An 8,782-nucleotide genomic window follows, 5' to 3' on the forward strand; every position below is an offset into this window, starting at 1 on the left:
GACAGTGATAATGGCGACGAGTTGGTCGAACCACCAAAGGAAGGGGACTTTGCTAATTTTCAATGCCTTGTAGTTCGTCGAACCCTTAACATTCAGATAAAAGATGATGAGAGCCAAAGGACCAATATTTTCCATTCTCGGTGTTTTATTAAAGGTAACTTATGTTCACTCATTATTGATAGTGGGAGTTGCTCGAATGTAGTGAGTAGTTATTTGGTGGATTCTTTAAAGTTGCCTTGTACCAAACACCCTAAGCCATATCACCTTCAGTGGCTTAATGAATGTTCCGAAGTTAAAGTTACGAAACAGTCCTTGGTCACTTTTAAACTCGGCAATTACGAGGATGACGTATGGTGTGATGTAGTCCCCATGCATGCGGCACACTTGCTCCTTGGACGACCTTGGCAATTTGATCGCGATGTTACACACCAAGGTAAACTTAATCGATACTCCCTTGTATTTAAAGGCAAGAAATTCACTTTTGCTCCTTTAAATCCTACTGATGTATATAAAGATCAATTGAGGATGATAAAATTTTGTGAGGGGGTAAGGGAGAAAGAGCAAGTACAAAAGACAGAGAGAAAAGAGGCTAATAGTAGTGGAAAAAGTCAAAATTTAAAAAGCCCAAAGGTGAGTGACTCTTCTAGTGGTAAAATGAGCGGAAAAAATCTTTTGGCAACAAAAAAAGATGTGAAGAGAGCCCTACTTAATAAACAGCCTTGTATCCTTGTGAGGTTTAGGCAAAATTATTTATCTTTATCTAACATTAACGAAAATTTGCCTAGTGTGTTTCAATCTCTTTTGCAGGATTATGAGGATGTTTTTAGTGAGGCCCCTAAAGGTTTACCACCTTTACGAGGGATAGAACATCAAATTAACTTAGTACCCGGAGCTTCAATCCCAAATCGACCAGCCTATAGATGCAATCCCGAGGAGACAAAGGAATTGCAAAGGCAAGTGGAGGAATTACTAGACAAAGGGTACATTCGTGAGAGCCTAAGTCCTTGTGTTGTTCCTGTCTTATTGGTGCCAAAGAAAGATGGTACGTTTTGTATGTGTGTTGATTGTCGCCCAATCAACAAAATAACGGTAAAGTATCGACACCCAATCCCTAGACTTGATGATATGCTTGATAAATTACATGGTTCAATAATATTTACAAAAATTGATTTAAAAAGCGGTTATCATCAAATTCGAATGAGGGAAGGGGATGAATGGAAAACAGCTTTTAAAACAAAATTTGGATTGTATGAATGGTTAGTTATGCCTTTCGGCCTTACTAATGCACCTAGTACATTTATGAGATTAATGAATCATGTTTTGAGGCTACATTTGGGTAAATTTGTAGTAGTTTACTTTGATGATATTTTAATTTACTCAAAGTCATTAGATGATCATGTTTTCCATGTTCGAACCGTTTTGGATATTCTACGAACTGAAAGATTATTTGCCAACCTTGATAAATGCACATTCTGTTGTGATAAACTAATATTCTTAGGTTTCATAGTTAGTGCTCAAGGTATTCATGTCGACGAGGACAAAGTTAAGGCAATTAAGGAGTGGCCGACTCCTAAATCGGTAACTGAGGTGAGATCTTTCCATGGTTTAGCCAGTTTTTATAGACGATTTGTGAAAGATTTCTCTACTATTGCTGCCCCATTGACTGAAGTTATAAAGAAATCAGTGGGTTTCAAATGGGGTAAAACCCAAGAAAAAGCTTTTCAAACTCTAAAAGCTAAGTTATGTTCTGCTCCTTTGCTGAAATTACCTGATTTTGCTAACACTTTTGAACTTGAGTGTGATGCTTCAGGAATTGGAATCGGCGCCGTTTTAATGCAAGATAAGCAACCTATTGCTTATTTTAGTGAGAAATTGAACGGTGCACAGTTAAATTACTCGACTTATGACAAAGAACTATTGGCATTAGTTCGTGCACTTCAAGTATGGCAACATTATTTGCTACCTAATGAGTTTGTCATACATACAGATCATGAGTCTCTTAAATGGTTAAAGGGACAAGGTAAGTTGAGTAAAAGACATGCCCGATGGGTAGAATTCATTGAAACATTCCCTTATGTCATTCAATATAAAACAGGTAAAGATAATGTAGTCGCAGATGCTTTGTCTAGACGATATACTTTAATAACGACATTGAATGCTAAAGTCTTAGGGTTTGAACATATTAAAGAGTTATATAATGATGATACTGATTTCAGCCATATCTATAAGAATTGTGGACATACTGATTTTGAAAAATTTTATCTTGTAGATGGCTTTCTTTTTCGTTTAAACAGGTTATGCATACCAAAGTGTTCCATGAGAGAATTGTTGATTCATGAAGCCCATAGTGGGGGACTAATGGGACATTTTGGAGTGGCCAAAACACTAGACATATTGCAAGAACACTTCCATTGGCCACATATGAAGAAGGATGTGGAAAAGGTATGTTCCAAGTGCATTACATGCAAACAAGCAAAATATAAGGTAATGCCTCATAGCCTTTACACTCCTCTACCGATTCCTACTTCACCTTGGGTAGATTTATCCATGGATTTTATTTTAGGTTTGCCTCAAACAAAAAAAGGAAGAGATAGTATATTTGTTGTTGTTGACAGGTTTTCAAAGATGTCACATTTTATTCCTTGTCACAAAACAGATGATGCTACACATGTGGCAGACTTATTCTTTAAAGAAGTGGTAAGACTTCATGGCATCCCTAAAACAATTGTTTCTGATAGAGATGTCAAATTCCTTAGCCACTTTTGGAAGGTATTGTGGGGTAAGCTTGGTACTAAATTGCTTTATTCTACTACATGTCACCCCCAAACTGATGGTCAAACTGAAGTAGTTAATCGAATCTTAGGGACTCTATTACGAGCTGTTGTGGGAAAGAACATTAGAAATTGGGAAGAATGCCTACCATTCGTTGAATTTGCATATAATAGATCTATTCATTCTACAACTGGTTATTCCCCATTTGAACTTGTTTATGGTTTTAACCCACTAACAGTACTTGATCTTGCGCCATTACCTCTTGAACACGTTATGAATTTAGATGGCGAACAGAAAGCTGAGTTGGTGAAATCCTTACATGAGAAGGCTAGACAGCGAATAGCCAAAACAAATGATGCCAACACCAACAAAGCAAACAAGGGGCACAAACGGGTTCTACTAGAACCCAGAGATTGGGTTTGGGTCCATTTGAGGAAAGAACGATTTCCTACAAAAAGGAAGACTAAGTTGGACCCAAGGGGCGATGGGCCTTTCCAAGTACTCGAGCGGATCAACGATAATGCCTATAAAATTGATCTACCTAGTGAGTACAATGTAAGTTCTACTTTTAATCTGGCTGACTTGTCCCCATTTGATTTTTCAGATTCGAGGACGAATCTTTTTGAGGAAGGGGGGAATGATACGAGTCATAAAGGCCCAATCCAAGTTCAAGAACGTGATGGGCTCAAATTGCCACAAGGCCCAATAACGAGATCAAAGGCCCGACAAATGCGGTCCAAACTAAATGGGACCATTCAAGAGCTTGTTAGCAAGGCCTTAGATTCATACACGAGAGAACAAGAAAATCAAGATTCACTTTCTTGTTTTCAAGAAAATCAAGAAATCGAATCTTGGCCCAATTTTGCTATTCGAAGAGATTTCAAGAATCAAGAAAATCAAGATTTCAAATCTTGGAAATCTTGGTCCAAGAAACCAAATCTTGCAGCCAAAACACATTGGATCTCCATTACGAGCGTCAACGACCCAATTTTGGTAGGAGATGGATCACGAGCCCAAATTCTTGAAGGCGAGGCCCAATAACCAAAATCCAGCCCAATCAAGAAATTTCTTCATACTTAGTTGGAAATCAGGCCAAAATGTCAAAGGGCCCAATTCGTAAACATCCTACTTGTTTAATTTAATTTTTTAATCTTTAGGAGAATTACATGTAAAATTCGGCCCAAAACAGCCCATATAAGTGCATGGCCGAATTTACCTTGTTATTTTATTAATTAGGTTTAATTTTTATTAGTTACTTGTGAGATTAGGATTTGTTGGAGGCCTATATAAGCATTGGCCAGCCACCTTTTGTAAAAACATCTTATTATTATTTTTTTCTATCAAATTTTAGATTTGTTGAGTGCAGAATTTTCTTTGGGGTTTTCTCCAAGAATTCTCTCTTGAGTTTTCTTTAGAAGTTGTTTTAACAATCTTTTGATTGTGGGAGCCATCTTCAACCTTCTTCTTGCCATCGATATTCTTTGGAGAGGAGATTAGAGCCGTTTGAAGGAATTTGTGAATTCTTTCGGGAATTCAAGGGTTCTTAGGACTTTTCTTTATTTCTTGCTGTTTCGATTTGTTTCTTTATTCCTACTTGTGCCGATTCATCATCTAATATTTTGCTGTTCTTGTTTGTGTTTCAGCCTTGATTCAAACTCCAAGAACTCTTCATTTAATCGGTTCTTTTTTTTGGCCACATATAGTCGACTCAAAATTCCCCAAAATTTAGGGTTCTTGCCGTTTTCTATTTCTTCTTGTTGGGTGAAATTCGGCTGCTGAAATTTGGGCAATTCATATTGGGTGTTCAATTGGACCGAATCGCAACTTAAATTCACTTCTTGAACTGTTCAATTTCACCTATTTCTTTCTTTTCGTTTTTTTTTGCCGCCCAAATCCCTAATCTTCCAATTAAAAATCTGATTGTTTCAATCTACTTACGGTTTTGGTGTTCTTGGCAGATTCGGCTTGTGGGAGTTCATTCTTGGGAATCAATTTCATGTTCTTGGTTTCAAGAAACCTCTTTCATAAGTGTTTCGTTCCTTGATTAGATCTTGCTGATTTTTAGGGTTCTTATTCCAGATTTTAATTTTTCCAGATTTAATCTCGTTCTTTGTTTGATTTCAGATCTGTTCGTTTAGAGCTTTCGTAGGAGTTTCTCGTGACTTGGCAACTCGATCTTGGTCCGCGCGCATTCCGTATCATAACCCCTCAAACTGGGCATAGACGTAACGACCCAATCAAAGCGATTACATGGGGGCATGGAAATGCCTAAAACACGAGTTAAAACCAACTAATTAATTTTTTAAAAACACATACTAATATTTCCTTTAAATAGAATATTTTAAAACATAACTTGAGAAGAAATCTTATTATAATTTGAAAATCATTATGATTAATTTTAAAGAAAATTCAATTTCGATCAAATGAGTTTGCAGAAAGCGAATTTTATTAAGAAAACATTAAAACAATTTATCCATACTAAAACCCATGAAAAATGTCCAATTGTCTATACTTTTTAAATCAAATCATCCATGCCACAGTTCAAAATTTTTAAATCAAATCCCAAAATAAAAGTTTAAAAGTCCACGAAAGTCTCAAAAATATAAAATAGTCCATAACCATGAAAATCATTTATTTTCAAGAGCTTCTCCGTTGTCTGAATTCGAGTCCTAACCACAAGGAATATCTGAAACACATAAGTAATGTGGGTGAGCATTAAAAGGCTCAATGTGAGACCAACACATAAAATATAAACTTGTATACATATCAACACACATATAACAATCTCGATATAATCATACATCATCAAGATCATGGAATTTAACACTGATATCTATGCATGAACATATCGATGCATATTTAAAATCGATGCACATTTTATAAAATTCCTACCCATCTCCGCTACACACCAATACTGAGTTCCCCAGAACTTGTCCATCCAAAACACTGTTTGTGGACATGCCACCACTGAATTGCATATAAACGTCACTGATTTGTAGATAAACAACCACTGATAACACTGATGTGACAAGCCACCACTAATATACAGATTTATTGCCACTGATTAAATTATGTGGACAAGCCACCACTAATTTGTAGATATACTGCCACTACTTCCACCTTTCACAAAATCCCACCCGATGTATGTAATATGGCAATTTTCAATTATAACACATATAGACCATTTGTACACTTATGCATGTAAACATGCTCTCATAATCACTTAACACATAATAATCACTTTTAACATGTTTAACATGTTTTTCACATTAGATCATAGATCTTGATTTATCATACACATATACATAAATTGTACATGTTTAAAGCATCACATATAACACATAAGCCATATATCACATTTCATGAGCATGAGATCTACACATACATCATAACCACAAACACAAACATATCGATTGTCATGCGTTTCATTGAACCACTTGGTTAGAATCACTTACTAGGTATCCATATCGATAAGTTATACAACTCTACACGAATATTTAGAGTATTCATATTTTTAATATAATTAAATTATTAATAATAAAATATCGATGTTACACAAATAAATGGTATTTATTCCACACCTTAGATTGTAGATCTGATTTGCCTTAACCCTTATTAACGGTTTCACTCGATCTATCTCGCAAGATGATCTATCACACAGGTAACATGTATTAGTGTGGATCTTTGAAACTATTTTGCCACTTAAGAGATCAATCACTAATAGTCTTAACATCACGTACCTCATGATCTAAGACTTTCAAAAAGAGGATTTTCTTTGCGAAATTAAGGGTCTCCCCTACGATTATTATTCATTCCTTCAAAGCGATACGAACAAGTATTAGTACTATAGTTCATAAATAAATAACAATAACAAAATACCACTATGATTCATGGCACTATACCATTTGTCCATATTAAGGAATCACTAGGAGAATGGTTTTTACGACCCAAAATAATCTTTATTTACACTTGATTAATTTGAATCGATCAATGAATCAGAAAGGAGCAATGTTGGAAAATTGAGCAATCTAGAAAGGATTATTACAATGAAATAATTAGTTTTATTAAAACAAAGTGAAAATCAGCACAAGTAGAGGAAGAGAAAAAGAAAAGGAATTTTTTGGTCACCGGTGATGGCAGTGATAATGGTCCGGCGGTGGCGGTGGCTTGACAATGGTCTGACAGTGGAGGAGCTATATTCAATGGTGGTTAAGCAGGGGCCCAACGGTGGTGCAGTTATGTGGTTCAGCTAAGAAAGGGGAAGAAACGAGTAGGTGAAGAAAAATAGAATAAAAGTTGAGGACGATGAGGACTTGTGGTGGCGCACGGCAGTGACTAAAACAACGATGAAATGAGGGAGATGAGAAGAGTAGAGGTGCGGTGACCTCTTGAGGTTGTGATCGGTTGAAGGAGGTTTGGGTCACAGTGGAGGAAGAAAAATATGATTAAAAGAGTGGTGGTGGTGGTTGGCCAAAAAGGAGAGAAAATGTGAGAAAAGAAATGAAAAATGGAAGAAAGTGAGAGGAAGAGGGAGTATGGATTGCAATGGAAAGGTGGAATGCGTGGTCAGCCTTGGCTAGGTTCAATATATCTTTCAAATAGGTAAGATGTGAGGTTATGGCAAGGGAGGGGAACATGGAGTAAATAGGGCATGTACCCCCCAACTATGGCAAGTTTAACCTTTAATAGAGGAAACAAATCCTCCTAATTATGGTGATAGAGGGGGATGGCAATGCTCATTAAACATAATGAAAAATTGTCAAAAAGAAAATTTAATTGAAGAGTATGAACAATGAGGCTTGAACCTTAGACCACTAGGATAGATAAGAAACCACTAAACAACTAGACCATTAATTCCCTAGTTCTCATTCATGCACACAAAATAAATAAAATATATGGCATGTGACAACTCTACCCTCCTTATAAAAAATTTTGTCCTCAAAATTTCCCTGATAGGAAAAGGTGAGGTTATTGTAGTCACATCACATCTTTCAGCTCCCAAGTTGCGTCATTAGAACCGTGGTTCCTCCATAAAACTTTTACGAGTGGAATCTACTTCCTTCGCAAAACTAAAGCCTCACGATCAAGGATCTGTATCAGTTCCTCTTCAAATGACAAATCCGGTCGAACCTCAATCTACATAATCAAAACTATATGAGAAGGGTTAGATCGGTATCGCCTCAGCATGGACACAAGAAATATGTCACGGATACAATCTAACTCTAGAGGTAATTCTAGTTGATATGCCACTAGTTCCACTCTTTTGATGATGCGATATGGTCCAATAAACCTCGGACTCAGCTTCCCCTTGCGACCAAATCTCAACACTTTCTTCCAAGGTGAAACCTTTAGGAAGACTCAATCATCGACACTGAACTCGATATATTTCTTCTTCAAGTCAAAATATGATTTCTATCGATCTGATGCTGACTTGAAATGATCTCAGATAATCTTCACAATATTCTCAGTCTCTTGCACTAAATCTGGTCCCACCACTTTCTTCTCTCTTAACTCAATCCAACACAGAGGTGTCCTACACTTGCGCCCATAAAGAGCTTCATAAGGAGCCACCTGGACTCTCGACTGGAAGCTATTATTATAAGTGAATTTTGCAAGCAAAAAATGTTCCTCCCAACAATATCAAAAAACAATAACACAGCATCTCAGCATATCTTCTAAAATCTAGATAACTCTCTCAGACTTCTCATCAAACTATGGATGGAAAGCGGTGTTGAAATTCAACTTTGTACCAAGGGCTTCATAAAGTTTCTTCCAAAATCGAGTCATAAACCTAGGATCTCGATCAGAAATACTGGAAACTGATACCCCATGAAGTCTCACGATTTCAGAGATATACAATCTCGCCAACTTCTGTAAAGAATAATCGATACGCATTGGTAGAAAATTTGTGGACTTATTTAACCGATCAACAATCACCCAAACAAAGTCTTTCCTTGAAGGTGTCAAAGGTAAACCACTCACAAAGTCTATGTTGACACGTTTTCATTTC

Source organism: Gossypium hirsutum, chromosome D04 (genome assembly GCF_007990345.1).
Source record: "Gossypium hirsutum isolate 1008001.06 chromosome D04, Gossypium_hirsutum_v2.1, whole genome shotgun sequence".
Taxonomy (NCBI): domain Eukaryota; kingdom Viridiplantae; phylum Streptophyta; class Magnoliopsida; order Malvales; family Malvaceae; genus Gossypium; species Gossypium hirsutum.